The following is a 17,355-nucleotide window of genomic DNA, read 5'->3' as shown; positions in this document are numbered from 1 at the left end:
GAGGGGGGGGGAGAGAGAGGGGAGAGAGAGAGAGAGAGAGAGAGAGAGAGAGAGAGAGAGAGAAGGGCCGTGGAAAGCATAAAACAAATCCCAAAGCTTTTTATAAACTCGCAAAGGAAACAGCTACAATACAATATCAAATAGGACTATCTATTATTCCTAGAGAATGACTCACTGACGGCGGATCCAGGAAGGGTAAGTGAGATACTCAGGGAACAATTTAAAAATGTCTTCACTTCCCCCCTTGGACGCATGCAGAAAAAAATCCAGCTGAATTCCTTGATATTGCAGCTCTAAAAAAGGAAGCACCAACCATCGATTACATCAACATTGAGGAAACATGTAACAGCGGCCTTAGATGAAATGAGCTCATGCTCTGCCACTCGTCCTGTTGGCGTTCCAGCTATTCTCCTAAAGCCATGTAAGCAGGCTTTAGTGAAACTACTTTAGATACTTTTCCAAAGATTCCTTGCAAGTGGTATACTTCCTAAAAAGCTGAAAGAAGGCATTATATGCCCTATCCACAAAGGTGGAAGCAGAGCAGAGGCCAAACACTCCAGGCCGGTCTCTCTGACTTCACATATCAGTAAAGTCATAGGGCGAATCATCAGAAAGAAGTTAATAATATTCTTAGAAGAAAATGACCTACCGAACAATACTCAGCATGGCTTCCGTCCAGGAAGTAGCTGCCTTACACAGCTCCTACAGTACTATAACTGGGTTTTGAAACAGCTGCTTGACCGTTCAGGTGTCAGTGTGATATACCTTGACTTCGCAAAGGCATTTGATAAGGTAGATCATGGCATGATAGGTTATAAGCTACGAGACCTTGGCATCGCTGGTAAACTGGGAGAGTGGCTGCATGACTTCCTTAAAAACAGAATTCAGGTAGTTGCAGCCAATGGTGCCTTTTCTGAGGAAACTCAAATCCTAAGTGGTGTCTCCCAGGGAACTATTCTGGGGCTATTACTGTTCATAATAACTCTCTTAGACATGCCCACAGTCACTTGGACAGCCACTGTCACTAGCTATGTCGATGATACAAAATTATCACAGGCAATAAAAAAACCAAGCTGATGTCATAAGTTTACAAGAGGACCTAAATTCAATATACAAGTGGGCCGAAAACAACAACATGCAGTGTAATGCTGGAAAATTTCAAGCACTGCACTATCAACTCACGAATACAGTACAATTTACATGTACAGGACCCGGAGGTACTACAATCACATAGTCACAGGCAGTGAAAGACTTGGGGATCAGTGTGTGCAATGACGCACCATTTCATATGCACGTTAGCAAGATGGCAGCAAAGTGCAGACAACTGACAGGATGGATACTGAGATCCTTCAAAACAAGAGACTAAGAAACTATGTTGACCCTGTGGAGTACCTTTGTTCTCAACCACCTGGACTACTGTTCCCAATTATGGTCACCACATAGTGCCAAACTAACAGCGGAGCTTGAAGCGGTCCAACGCCACTACAAAGAAAATATTGAAACAGTGCAGCGGATGAGCTACAAGGATAGGTTGAGAAAACTACAGCTTTACTTCCTGGAGCGAAGGTGAGAGATATGCAATAATATACATATGGAAAATCTTAGGAGGGCTAGTACCTAACTTTGGCACTGAGCGTTATACAAATGCCAGAACTGGCCGCCAATGTACTGTACCAAAGGTACCATCCACTCCATCTAAATTCAGGACCAGGTACTGCAATAGTCTAGGGTTCAAAGGCCCACAGCCTTTCAATGCCCTGCCACAAAAATTAAGAAATTTGCATAAGGTGGAAATAGATGTCTTCAAAAATGAACTAGACATCCTTCTCTCCACAATACCCGATGAACCAACATCCCGAGATAAGGTACAGACGAGGACAGCGGAATCAAACTCGCTTATTCACCAAATGTACTAACAGTTGGGACAAAGGCACATACAGGAGTGGTAAAGTGAAACACCCAGACTGAGAAAGTCAGAAAGACTATGGTGGTGCTCCAGCATGACCACAGCCGCGTGGCTGAAACGAATAAGAGAGAATATATATATATAGATAGATAGATAGCTACATGTATACAAGTGCGCACAAATAAGTATATGCATGTATGTGTGTGTGTGTATGTGTGCGCGTATGTATGTATGTATGTATGTATATATGTATGTATGTATGCATGCATGTATGTGTGTATATGCATGTATATATGTGTGCAAGTATCCCGTGTCTTTGTTTATGTTTACACCGGTCCAAAAAAGCGGTGTAATTTACGTTATGTTCCTTCCTGATCAATAACTAAAGCTTCAGGAAACAATATCGATAAAATAATTACTCGACTGGAATATGTTACGAGGGTCGATATAATAAACTAAAACCTGAAAGGTATTCCCCCGCCAGAATGTCTGCTGTCCAATAAGTTAAACCAGGAAAATGATAAAAGAATTAAATACAAGCTGGCGAAAGATAATAACGGAAAGGAAGTAGTGTTAAGAGTTACTGCCCTTGAATTAGATGATTTACTTCCTGCGGAAACAGACGCTATTTTATGGTAAGTTTCTGTTATTTGTTTCACTCAGTTTCCCCTATTTAGATATAATTTGTAAAGTGTCCAATTTCTGAATGTCTTTATTATTGTCTTAACGTTGGTTTAGTGTATCTGATTGTTTGAGAAACAGACCTGTGCAAGTCTATATTTCCCATACTCGCCTTCGACTATGTTGATGATGATCGCACGACGAATTTACGCCAGAAAATAATATTTTTTTTCTCGGTCTTTTTTTAAATTTATTTTTCCTGATTATTGTATCTTTAGTATTTCTCATCTATTATCAACCTATGCAGATATTTTGACTTGTCTTGATTATCATCCGTAATTGCGATTATCATCCGTAATTGCGATTATCATCCGTAATTGCGATTATCATCCTTAAATGTAATGTACTGTTTTGACAACAATCGTCACTTAATTATGAGAATCATATAATCAGAAGCTTCATTAAAATGGTAATTCCAGAAAAAAAACCCCAGCAAAATAACCCCGAAATCTCACTCAACCGTAATAGATTAACAACAGTATATTTATCTATTAAAGTAAGAATTTCAGATTTTGTATCGTAAATATTGCAATATCGCTTATGATATTTGGTATATATTTGTAGTCGATTTAGGGTTTAAAAAAATAAAAAGAACAAGTTTGTAGTCACTTTTCTAGAAGCAATTACTATCATTATTAGTGTTTTGAAAGCATGATCGTCTTTAACACTCTGAAAACTAAGTTTTTTTGGATTATATATTCCTGATAAAGACTATATGAACGTGTGTGTTAGAAGTACATTATATAGTTTTGTGTTTATCCTGTCTATGTGTACAATTTACAGGTTAGAATTTAATTTCATAAATTTCTCTTCTAGAATATACGAATAATAAACTCAGTTTGACACCTGTCATTATTGTTTCTTTATGGAATTTTTGATAATTACAGTAAAACAGTTCCGAAGACTTCGAATCGCCAATACACCTGTTTGATATGTCAGTCTTCACGCACATATTTGTATTTACGTGCACCTTAACTTGGATCTAGTCTCGTCTAAGTGGCTCTTCGACAGTAAACGATACATGAGCTGTGCTACTGTAGAGAAGCTTACAAAACAAAATTATGAAAATGAAAAGTTTATGTTTAACCTTTGATCTGATCTTAATGAAAAATAATTATCGTCAAAGGCATTCCAACTTCCACCTTAACGTTTTAAAAAAAAGATTCTTGTTTTTTTTTTTCAGTCCTAATATGGCTAGGACTACAAGTCTTTTTGCTTCTTTAAGATGGCAAGATGTGATTTAAGAAAATTCGCCTGTTATTTCTAGCAGATCGAGTGACCACTTGGAGGTTTGGCATGAAAGATTTAATTATTATTATAGACAGATTCTGAACTCGCGCTTGTGTTTCTCTTTCATTGATGTAACACATACAGACATACAGAAGTACACTCATGCACACACGTACGCGATCAATTCATTTTAAACTGTTGCTTCGATATTAAGGCATGTTTTTAATCGATTTATTTTGGGAAGTGCTTAGTTTTTATCCAAGAGAGATGCATCCTAGTTGTTATAGTTTTGATGTATCTACAATTTGTTTGTGCCTTTAAACTCGAATAGCTACATGATTAATATATTTGTTGTTTAGTGTGAGATCAGACCTGGTCAAAAAGTCCAATGGTCAAAAGATGTTCCGGCAACGACCGTTCCGTCTTATTTTTATACACAAGGATAATTCAGCCTTAGATATACTTACTATATACTTACTATATATCCATAATTTTTTTTCTTATAAATTGCAAGGTGTGTTTCAAGTGAGATTTAGTTGCTATTTCTCGCAAATTGAGTGTCAGTGGTAATGCGCTGTCGTTGCAGTTGTCAGGGTTGTTATTGTTTTTCAGTTTACTTTTAATATTTTACAAAAGCAGCTATTTGACAGGTTTTTCTGAATTCTATGATGATCTTATCTCACTGCTGTATTTCTTCCTCATTTATTTTCAACGTCACAACATGCAACCGTAATTATTATTGATTTTTTTTTTCTTATTTTATTTGATACCATTTCAGCTTGCTGCTACATTTTCTTCAGTGCTTCTTATTTGACTGTTAACTACAAGATTTCCAAATTTACTCACCCCCATTCCCCCCTCTCTCTCTCTTTCTCTCTCTCTCTCGTTTTAATATTAAGCGCTCATGGAAAGGTAGAGAAGACGGGGTATAGCTGAGACAGTCGAGCGTCGAACACAATTACATTTCGGTATCTAATCCACGACCTTTAGTGTTCAAATCCCGCCAGTGACCAACTTACGTTGCGTTTCATTTATTCAGAGTCTACCAAATAAGGGTCAGCACTATACTGCTTTCGGATTAAACATCTTTACCTTCCTACATTATGTACGGTGCCAATGTTAGAAATCAATATCAAACAAACCATCATGGGAGCTTTTACGTGGTTCCAAAACCTACCAGAAATAACAGTGAAATCTGTCACGAATCACACCCTACAACCTGAAATTAGAGAATGAAGGATGCATTACAACAGGAATGATTTTGATCATAGATCTATCCAATGATGACTGATATGGAAACTAAACTGATATGAAGACAATAACAAAAACAATATTAAGGCTTAATGGAAAGCACTATAGAGACATTGGTAAATTTCTCATAATGATGAGTAGTTGTTACAAAAATATAATCTGGTTTCTGACTCATTAACTAAAGTGGATTGCTATATGGCCTTCGTTGGTCAAAACTGAACAAAGTTTCAATTCTTGGTTGAGGTAATTTCGAATCACTTGTCCTGGGAACATCATAACCTAAGATTTCCAGATTTGTTACAGTATACCAGTGTTTAGCCGAAAAGAATTCATTAGCAAGTTTCATTTGATTGAGAGTGGTAGAGATGACTGAGTGACTGGAGGGACGAAATAAATGTATAAGGAAATTGTGGTTAACATATTTAATATAGTGAGAGAGCCAAGAAATTTTTTATTAATTAAAATTACACATATAGTGTGAAGGAAAAAAAATCCCATTAGTTTAAAGATTAATTTTTTTTTTTAATAAAGCAAGGGAGATAACTCCAAAATTTAAGTTAATTAAAAATATTGACTGAGTTCTTGTTTCATTACTACTTGTGCCACCAGAGGTGACTTTGTTATTCATCTCTTTATATAATAGTAGTAGTAACAAACCAACAAAGCGTGACTGCTTGATCTGCTTGAAATATCTGATAAACCTTCCTCAGATCTCACTCTACCATCTTAAGGACAGGATATGTTTGATACTCTAATCCTACACACCCCTAAAAGACAAGATAACCATGGCTAGAATACTTTGATTCTAGGTCTGTTTGATTATGGTAACCTATGCTTAATGATGTACGTAATATACTCGAATCTGTTCAGCTAATTAAACTCTACAAACTTATGTTGTGTTTTAAGTAAAAAAAAAAAAAAAAAAAAAAAAAAATGCCAACAAGAAAGCCTATATATTTGATGTCTAAGGAAATGGAAATAGATGAGACGATAGAACAACAAATACTAACTCTAGGATTCAGTTTAGTGTCAAATGTAATTATTCATTTATTCATACTATTTTGAGGAGCCTGGTGTCGCCTCCTGGTTCACCAGTCCTCACTCAAATCGTCCAACCCATGCCAGCATGGAAAGCGGACGTTAAACGACAACGACAATGCATTACATAGTATTGAGATTTCGATGGTTTGGGGATTTATTTTTAGAATGACATTGTAGGTTAGGTGTGAGAGGCTGGATCTAGCCAGTTTGAACACCCGTTCAATCCCACCAAATTGAAAGCATAACTTTTGGGTGAAGTCCTGCTCTGGAGATTGTTTGTTGTGCTTTGCTGTGTTTCTCCCATGATTGTTTGCACTTCACATCATCATAGATGATCCACTATTCACCCCTTGTCACCATTCACATTTCTGCAACAAATCACAGATGGAAATCTGTTGTTTGAGGTTAGCCTCATTCAATTGATGTGAGACCCAAACATCAAACCTACTTATGCAGTCAAGCTGATGCTGATGGTTTTCAACACTTGATTTGAATATTTGGAAAACGTCTGGATCATCCTGGTTCTATAATGGGAGTTTGTGTTTACTATGTCCTTTATTTTGTTACTGTTAAATCTTACTGGGCTGGCCAGAAAGAGGTGCATTTTGAACCAAAAGATTCCCTGATTAAAATCTTGAAAACCACTTTTGGCACACACATTCTGTAACATCATCCTTTCCACACACAGCATACACACTTTTCTCATACTTTTTTGCTTTTTCACATTAAAAAACAAAACAAGAAAGAAAACATGAATTGATGATAATGTTTGCTTTGGTTCTCCATTTTCAGAGTGATCCCAAGCACATTGAATACAGCCTTGTCTTGTCACAAGTTTGTGTCTCCAATTACATTGAAGTGTCAAGTATGTACATGCACAAGTGACTACACATTACATCACCCTCTATTTATCAGAGTGCTTGAAATTTAGTGTTGGAAAAACCTGAAAAGAATTTTCGGCCCATGCAATAGTAGAGTTATTCCAACCAACTTTAGCCTTACCCTATGAAAATTGGCCTTGAGCCAATGAGATAACTTTTATATTACAGCCCCGCAAAATGACACTCAATCATCTTAACAAAAATAGATCAGTTCATAGGATAATGTAATCCTTGATATACTATGCTTGAAAATGAGATGAAATTGTCATCACTAGGTCACATGTGATGACAGGTCTTCATGTTCGGAGCTGATCTGGAGTTGAACACTAACAAAACCACTCTTGTACTTAGTAAAATATATTCATTATTATGTAAGAAGATAGAATTTTAAATATCTTACTTCAATTTTTCTCTCCCTATTTACAGCTAAGTTTTAATTACACCAGCTTGGTATATATATGTATATATATGTGTGTGTGTGTGTCCAGTGTATATCATAAATAGAAACAAGACGTAAAACAACAATACAAAATCAGTAGTTTCCACTGTGATGAATGCGATAGAAGAGAGGAACATGATTTACTCTGGATATAAATTTCATTTCTTCATCATCATCATTTAACGTCCGTTTTCCATGCTAGCATAGGTTGTACGATTTGACTGGAGACTGGCGAACCAGATGGCTACACCAGACTCCAATCTGATCTGGCAGAGTTTCTACAGCTGGATGCCCTTCCTAATGCCAACCACTCCGAGAGTGTAGTGGGTGCTTTTTTTGTGCCACCAGCATAAGGGCCAGTCCGGCGGTACTGGCAACGGCCACGCTCAAAATGGTGTTTTTTACATGCCACCTGTACAGGAGTCAGTCCTGTAATCAGAATATTTTAAGATCAAGCTGTTTGTTCAACTATGGGAGAGTAAATATTGAACTGCAACATTTTTGCTTTTGCTTGTGTTTGTGCCGTTGTTAAAGTGATTTCATAGCTATGTGGTTATATATAATTCACACTAAGATAAGATGTGCTTTGTATATTGTTGTTGATGTTGCAATAAGTTTCTACAAAAAAAAAAAAAGAAAAAGAAACCCCTCAAATTTTAATGGTGCAATTCATCTTAGTTGTGTCTTGTCTTTGCTAAGGACATGTTGAGATTTAGAAATAAGTGAAATCAGTGAATGTATTTCACTAGAATTATTATATCTTTACAAGAGCTTGACAGGCATTTTCGACTAGCAGGTCATGCTACTCCAGACTGATGATGAGCAAAGACTCAGAAACATGTCTCGAGATGCAAGCTTAGCTGGGTGGAGGTACTTGTCTCCCCCTTGTAAACATAAGGACACAGGAAATGTGTCAAGGTTGGCAGGAAGCGGTGCAGCTTCCTAGGTCTAACCAACAGTAGTATTATTCCCTTCAGGGGACTGTCACATTAAGTTGACAGCATGCAACTACTTCATCTTGAGATTTGTCAATCATATTTGAACAGACTGTCTGACAAAATGTGTGCAGCATTCTGTGACTGTCTCACTGATCCTCACACTGCCAAACACTGCATGTATTTTCTAAAGTATTTCTTATTTTGGGTTAAAGATGATTTATGTGTTGTTCAAACATGTAGCAACTCTGATGGTGTCATAGATGTGCTTGAGCAGAAAAGACAGAAGACTGTTTAACAACAATAGCTTACCAAGTAGCAATTGAATTCACTATGAAAAGAAGTTGGTCACTACGCAAATTGTTGAATGTTTTGTTTGCTATAAACTGTCTGCAAGCACAAAACTGTTACCTTTGTGTAACACCAGTTGGTAAAAAGGAGAAAAAGAAAGATACAGTATAGATAGCAAACTTTATTAGATATTTGTATATTCTGTAAAGGATATAGAAAAGCTGCAAATTACTTTCTATTAAGTAGATACCATTATTAATAGACAATATTACATTACAACTAAATGTTCTTAATGACAAAATGACAATAAGTTCAATGGTTGATATTTTAGCTAATTTTGTCTTGTGAACCTATTATACTTAAGTGAAGGTTTTATTTCTGTAGTAAAACTTGTGTGAGTATGAAAAAAGAAAACTAGATTTAGTTAATTCTATTATTCTGTTATTACTGTTTATGTAACATAGGCAGTAGACTAGAAATTTGCAAGGAGGGGAGGTTAGTGATTTTAAATAAGTCCTCAGTACCTAACTGGTACTTCATTTATCAACTGTGGAGAAATGAAAAGCAAAGTGGATCTTAAGAAAATTGATATTGTTTCTTTATATTTTAACATAAAGAATTTTTTTTTTTGTTGTTGAGCCATTTCCAGTATGTGGGTATTTTTATTTTTATTAATTTCCAAAAATTAACTTTGGTCAGAAATTCACTTAGAAGTATAAGGATTCATAGTACATACCATAAAATAGAGGATGACTAACTAGCAGTTTATAACCAAAATATTTCCTATAAAAGTCCTTTCTTTTCTTTGCAAAAAACAAATATTATGACATCTTTAAAATTTTGTTGCACTCAATATTAAAAAAAAATTCAATATCTTTAATATAGATATGGCAACATGTTTAGCAGTTTTAGTTTGTATTATACACGCACATGCACACACACACGCACACACACATTTATTTATTGAAGTGTTTAAATTGGAAAGATGGATGCAACTAATATTTTACTGTGTCAGCATATTTTATGCTTTTGTTCAAGGTTAAGATTTCTTTGTTGTGTAGAATTGCTTATACTATGCGATCACAGCAGCTGGATTTTACTAACAAAATGGGAAAGCAATAGATCAATAGATATAATTATTTTATTGATGCACTTCTAAGTAAAACAGTGGGTGTGTTGCCTATAGGTGAACACTTATTTCTATTTGTTCAATTAATAAACTGCATCGGTTGCAGCTTATTTTAACTACTTTAAATTATCCCTTAGTTGATATATTTTTTTAAAGCAGATGATAGCTTTTGTTACCATTGGGATTTAATTAACATTAGAAAAAGGATGCAAAGGGATAATTGCCAGAGTAAGAACTGAGTGGAAAAAAAAATCAGGAAGCTTTTCCTCTGTTGCCAACAGAGGAAATCCCTCTTTGGATGAAGAGGGCAGATTGTGTGATGCCTTTGGTATGAAGTGTAATGTTATATAGTACCAAAATATTGTGTTGAATGTTTTGGATGTGTGAAAGTTGAGAAGAAAAGAAGCAAACCTGGTCCACTGGAGGGGTAATGTTGGTGCACATGAATGACTGAGCACAAATGAACTGAGAAAATAAAATGGGTACAAGAAGAACCAGAAGCAGTGTACCAGAGAGAAGGCAGCTGGTATGGAGGATGATAGTGGAGTGAAGAATGGTAAACGATCCAAATGGAAGGAATTTGTTTGAGAAAGGATCAACAAAGACATAGAGTGAAGCGGTGAAAGATGATTTCAAGAAACTGATAAAGAACTGCAACAGTTGGGAAGATGTTGTGTTGGAGAAGACCTGTCTAAGCCAGATTGCATGGGAAAACATGCAAAATGATATTGAATGATATTTTTATTCTTATCAGCTCATGTTCTCATTTACAGAACATATAATGAAAATGAAGATCATTTTCGTTACCATTTCTAGCAAGAACGAGTAGCCCATGTGTTCCAATAAATTTCAAAATAACCCAGGTTTTGATACCCATTAGTGATACATTTCTAATTTTTCTAAACTGATATATTTAGCTGATATCTGGGATTAGACAACTTGCTTAAAAGTAATAAGCCAGCATGAGTTTTAGTTCAGAAAAATAATGTTATTTTGCCTGATAGAAAACTGACTGATGGCTGTGGCATTAAGAAGTTTCCTGCATAACTGTGTGGTGGTTCTGGCTTCGATCTCACTACACAATATTTAAGACGAGTACTTTCTGTTAACACTTTATGAATGAAATTTGTTAGATAAAAACAAACTGTGTGGAACCTGTTATGTTATCATCATCATAGTTTTAACATTCTCTTTTCCATGTTTGCATGGATAAGACAGAATTCAGTGAAGCAGATTTCCTATGGCCAGATGCCCTTCCTGTTGCCAACACTCATCTGTTTCCAAGTAAAGTAATATTTCCCCATGAATGGATACGTTTTCAAGGAAGACTGCAAACAAGGTACACTGCTTGTATGATACTCATTTATACCTGTAACATACATACACATGCAAAGCACCTGTGCCAGTGCCATGTGTAAAACATCTGATTCCACATAAAGAGTATCCATCCTGGTGCTACTTAGAAAGTACCTGTGCTGGCACCACATAAAGAGCACCCATGCTGCTACTATACAACAAGCACCTGTGCTGGCACCACATATGAAAAGGGGCCATGCTAACACCTTGAAATAAAGCACCATGTGATAAGCACTCATTTCAGTGTTACATAAGAAAGAAACAGTTCTAGCACCATGAGATAAAGCACCCATGCAAGCGCCACGCAGAAGGCTCCTATACTAGTGTTACATAAAAGGCACCAGTACTAGCACCTCGTAGCACCACATAAAAAGCACCCAGTATACTCTGGTTGGAGTTAGGAAGGGTATCCAGCCATAGAAACCATGCCAAAGACAATTGGAGCCTGGTGCAGCCTTCTGGCTTGCTAGCTCCTGTCAAACCATCCAACCCATTTTGGATATTAGCCAATATGTTCTTCCTTTATTTTTAAGATGATTGTTATGTTTTGAGGGACTTTTGGTTGCTATTTCTAATTTCTAGCAAGTTGAGTAACCACATGCATCTTCCTCTCAGGTGCTTGACCTGAGGAGATTAGTGTATGAATATGACAGAAGGCAACAGCAAAGGTTTTATGTCAGTTTTTTTTCCCCTGTCCAAAGCTGGGGTTAGCCATGTGGGCCCAATGTCCCTCATTACCATCGTGGTTCCTTTCTTTATTGCTGGATACCCTTTCTAACTCCAACCAATTTAGTCATCTCCTACCTTTTCTAAGACCAGGGTTTACATGAGATGTGAATGCAGTAGAAGGAAAATTTTTTTTGAAATGGAATCTCTGTCCTGTTGTCAGAAGAACTAAGTCTTTGATTATTGTTAGTTTTGACATTCCAAGGAATGTAAAGAAAATATCTCCAAATTCATTGCATGCCTAATGCTTTTACCTATTCTCCAGAGTGATTTTAGTGATATCTAATCTGTTGCAAGCAAATGAGCCGAGTTTTTAGTCTGAGGATAACTTTCTCTCTTACTCCCACTAAACTTGGAGGCTCTGAAAAGGATCATAGGTGCCACTTTTCCTCCTCCTCTGACTAAGTCATAAAGAAAAAGCAACAATGAAAGACATAAGCTGTCTGAATCATCATCACTAGGGAGGCAAGCTGCCAGAATCGTTAGCACACTGGGCAGAATGCTTAATAATATTTCATCCGTCTTCATGTTCTTAGTTCAAATTCCACCAGGGTCGGCTTTACTTTTCATCCTTTTGCAGTTTGTAAAATAAGTACCAGTTGAACACTAGGGTTGATGTAATCAAATTAATCGTGCCCCTGAAATTGCTGGCCTTGTGCCAAAATTCGAAACCAATATATCACCATCACCATCATTTAACATCCATTCTCCATGCTGGCACTGGCTGGATGGCTTGACAAGATCTGATGGGTCTGCATTGTACTGCTGTGTCTGCTTTGGCATAGTTCTACAGCTTGATGCCCTTCCTAATTCCAGCCACTTTACAGCATGTATGTACTACAGGCTTTTATTTCTGTGTGCCACCAGTACTAGTAAGATCATGATGCCACTTGCAAGAATTCCTGGAGGGTAGCTTTTCACCAGGAGATGACTGATAAAAGTAAATATATAAAAAAAAAAGGGAGCGGGGCATAACAGAACACATTTTAGAAGCAAGGGTTGGAATGATCAGATGGAGCTAAAAAGAAAGAAAAATTGTGATGAGGAGGTGTCTGGGTAACCCTCTTTGTGGATTTTCCTCTTTCTGTTGTGTCTCAATAAGAGCAAGTGTGCTGTTATTGTGCTGTATATTCTCCTTGTGAGTGTTTATTGAGCGAAAACACCTAAAGCTCCACGAGGCTCTGGCAGGGGATGGTGGCGAACCCTGCTGTACTATTTCACCACAACTTTCTCTCACTCTTACTTCCTGTTTCTGTTATGCCTGTATTTCAAAGGGCCAGCTTTGTCATTCTGTGTTACGCTGAATATCCCCGAGAACTACGGTAAGGGTACACGTGTGTGTGGAGTGCTCAGCCACTTGCATGTTAATCTCACGAACAGGTTGTTCCGTTGATTGGATCAACTGGAACCCTCGACGTCGTAAGCGACGGAGTGCCAACAACAACAACAATTCTCCTCCTTAATGATGTCTTGACTTTGTTTCACTCATCGTTTTGCAATTCAGAATATTCACACTTCCTATCCTCACACCATAAAAATTTTATGTGATAGCTTGACAGCAATTTCACATAGTTAGACACTTCCACCTTTAATTGATTTGCTATTATTTTCCCAGTCAATCTAAAAGTCTAGTAATCATAATTATTCTATATTAAATTTCTGAGCGAGATATAAACAGTAGCAATACGGAATTGTAACATATAATTGCCAACCAAGTGTGGCGTCCTATACAGGACAGTGCTACTGACGTTTATAGCCCCAGGAAGACATCTCTTCCAGCTGGTTAACGACACACATTCTGTGTCTGATTAGTATTTGCTAGAAGAGGTCATCGCTTCCATCTCTTGCCTTACATGATACACATGAAAATCTTAAGTTTGTGTGCTAGAGAGTCATAAAGCTAGAGATGGAAGCAATGACATCCTCTCGCAAATACTAATCAGACACAGAATGTGTGTCGTTAGCCAGCTGGAAGAGATGTCTTCCTGGGGCTATAAACGTCAGTAGCACTGTCCTGTATAGGACGCCACACTTGGTTGGCAATTATATGTTACGAATCATAATTTTTATTATCACTATTACTGTTATGAAACTAGTGTGTAGTAGTCTTGGTTTCCTGAGATACGATACATGTTACGAAGGCTAAACTTTGTGGTGGGCTATTGTTAACACCAACGTAGACTCATATGACACATGTACATCATCATCATCATCATCATCATCATCATTTAACATCTGTTTTCATGCTATGTATGGGTTGGATGCTTCGACAGGATCTGACAAGCCAGAGGGCTGCACCGGGTTCTAGTCGTCTGTTTTGGAATGGTTTCTATGGCTGGATGCCCTTTCTAACGCCAACCACTTTACAGAGTGTACCAGGTGCTTATTATGTGACACCAGCACGGGCACCTTTTATGTGGCACTGGCACAAGTGCCTTCAGTACATGGTGCCAGCACGGATGCTTTTATTATGTGGAACCTGCATGGATGTTTTATATGGAACGCCTACACGGATGCTTTTTATGTGATATTGGTATGTTCAGAGTGATACTGCACGAGGTGAAAGAGATGTGTCAACAATATGGTATACATTATGAATATATGTCCATATGGATATACATTGTGGCTGTATGTCAATGTCTTTGGGTGGCAGAGCTAAATGCAAGGAGACATGGGATCCCTGTAGAACATTTTTCACCAGGAGGCTGCTCAAGATGGTAGTAGTTTTCCTGAAAACACATCAGGAAAGCCTTATAGGAAATTATGGTGGATGGAGTAGGGTAGATGGGCGCATCTAGGGAAAAGAAACATATGCCCTTTTTAAAAGTAATTACTAGGGGCCATGCTGTGTGGACTATATGAAAATTTACTTAACCTGACCAAAGCAGTCTATAGGGCTGTGTGTAAATGAGAAAATGAGAGCAATTCTTAACACCTGAATCAGTAATGAAGATATTAAGGAAGAAATCTAATAACTAAGTGTTCCTAAGGAGATAAGTATGTAAGTAGGTAGTGAGGTAAAGGGAGAGAGAGAGAGAGAGAGAGAGAGAGATAATTCTTTTGATTAGAGATCCGCAGAATTTTAGCATGAATTCTTAGCCATGACTAAACAAGCAACAAGACAATAGAGATGTAATGAGTGATCATATTCATAATTAATAACATTAATTAATTACATAGTATGAGTGGTTGTTCATTGTAGCTTGTGAAGAGAGATAATAACAAAAAACAAGATAAATAAATAATAAATACATAAAACAAAAAAAAAATCTCAGTCATTTAGCTTGAGAGCATTATCTTGTGTATGGTCAACAAAACAAACAAAAATAACCAAGAATAAAGAAGAAAGTAGTATGATGAAGTGCATGTCCTTTTCAAGCTTTCTGTTAGTTGAAATAATTATAGGGCCCATGCTCTTAGTGGGTATAACACAATTATTCATATCCAAGTTATTTGTTTTATTTGAGAAACAAATCATAAGTAGGTCTATAGAAAAATTCTATACTGATTGGGACTGTTTAAATAATAAAGGAATTATTCAAGATGGTTACTCTATGAAATCTCATGTTAGAGGAAAGAGTCTGAGGAAATGTGAGATAAAGTTCATTTCTAAAGAAATATATGGCCCAAGGATCTTAATGTTATAAATTAGTTAGCTAGGATCATTTCCCTTGGACTATGTATGATAATGACATGAAGAAACAATATGATCAAATTTAGTCAGAAAAGAAATGGAAGAGAATAATCAAATGATTGTTTGATGTTCTTAAGTTATTAGAGTGGAAGTAGTGGTAGTATCTGAATGAAAAGTATTCCGGATCAAGGTTGTAAGAATAATGCTTCATAGAAGGTAAGAAGTTGGTAACAGAGACATTTGAAAAGTCTAAAGGAAGGGAGGAAATAAAATCCAAGACAGGAAGAGAAAACAAAAAGAAGAAATGAGAAAGGGTAGGGTTGATGTTTAGAAGAATATAGTGGGAAAGAGGAAGTGAAAAACAGAAAGAGCAGAATGTATGAAAGGTGTCCTTCACAGTAAGGTGGTTCACAATAGTAGTGTGCAAGCCAGAGGCTGGGCTTCTCGGTTGGTTAATATGTACTTGTCCATGTGAGGGCATCTTGTAATGACTTCATTTTTGATGTTGAAGCAAAAATAAGGATCTTTGAGGTTTTGTAAAATGTCTGAACTTCTTGGTTCAATTTATATATATCTTTGACCTCTTGATCACTCTCCATTTGATGTCTTATTTGATTCTCTTCTCTTTTAAAAACCATATACAATCTGCTAATTTGTCCTCTTGTACTTGGGTACTAAGAACTCAATATTGAATGTAAGAAAAAATGTAGATGTTTAATAAAGCTAAAAAAAATTCAGGATTACAATCTAGTATAGTTTCATTTGTCAAACATTTGGAATTGAAATGAAGAATATCTGAGAAAATATCATGAACATAATAAAAATGGGGAGCTGGGAAAGCATTGCAGAAAGAAGGAGGAGACAAATGCAGTGAAGAAAAGTAAAAGTGGGGAGGAATTGAGTTGCCTGAGGTGTAGCTAATGAGTTGAGTTGAAAAAAACCACTTGTGAGGAACATGATTTACATCTTATTTTCAAAGAACTAAGCTTAGATATTACCATTTAATCTAGCCATAAGACAAGTCAGTTTTCTTAATGTCACTAATCTAAACAACTCCCAAGTAGTTTTTTTGGTATGTTTGTTCCCAAACAACACTTCTTTTAGTGCTGTTGACACCGCTGGATTGAATGGTACTGCCCAGGTGTCGAAACCATAATGATATCTGTGGGGCAGCTGATGATGGAGTTATGTTGGATTGTTGCTATGGCTGTTTTTGTATATGTAGAATAGTGTTATAACACACCCTTTTGATATAAAGCATTCCAATCAGGACCATGCTGTTTTTCTTTTCAGACAGTGTAATTTGATAGAGATTTGGCTGCTATGTTTAGCAGATGAAGTGACCTTATAAGGGTTATTGCTATTCCAAAAGTATCTGCATGAATTGAAAGCAAAATAATTCATTCTGGAATAGGAATTCAGTTGGTACTGCCTCATAGCTTTCATTGTGTTTAATTTAGTATTGGTCAGCTAACATATGGAAATATCTGTAATTAGTGAGTGCTTGATTGATCTTAGTTGTTTCCTGAGATGGAACTTGACAATGCGGAGACAATTTACTGGCACTTTCAGGTAGGGATTTCGAAACAAAAATTCCGTACTTAAATGGACTTTGATTATGACCATGCCAATGCAGTAATTATTTACAATTGAATTACTGCTGCCAGCAAAAGCAGAAATATCTGAAATATACTACATGTAATGAGAATTCATAGCTTAGAGCATATATAAATAAGAGAACATGTTTATATATATATATATATATATATATATATATATATACACACACACACACACACATACATACATAAAATAATAAAGATACATATACATATAGATACATATATACACACAC

General features: G+C 36.5%; 1 protein-coding gene across 5 annotated transcripts in view; it reads left to right on the top strand.

Moving 5' to 3' along the window:
- The window catches only part of LOC106878755 (serine/threonine-protein kinase pakE), a 196,610-nt gene that overhangs the window by 7,904 nt on the left and 171,351 nt on the right, over positions 1-17,355 (top strand). For 2 of the 5 annotated variants that reach the window (XM_014928077.2, XM_014928075.2), the window contains exon 1: positions 2,434-2,541. The exons of 1 other annotated variant lie outside the window; for it this stretch is intronic. The gene's annotated coding sequence lies outside the window, so the exon portion shown is untranslated. Of the gene's footprint in view, positions 1-2,285; positions 2,542-17,355 lie in introns of those variants that run through there. 2 more of the 5 variants (XM_052975699.1, XM_052975707.1) reach the window with 2 other exon arrangements.

This window comes from Octopus bimaculoides, chromosome 2 (genome assembly GCF_001194135.2).
Source record: "Octopus bimaculoides isolate UCB-OBI-ISO-001 chromosome 2, ASM119413v2, whole genome shotgun sequence".
Taxonomy (NCBI): Eukaryota; Metazoa; Mollusca; class Cephalopoda; order Octopoda; family Octopodidae; genus Octopus; species Octopus bimaculoides.
This window is presented reverse-complemented; position numbering and strand designations above follow the sequence as displayed.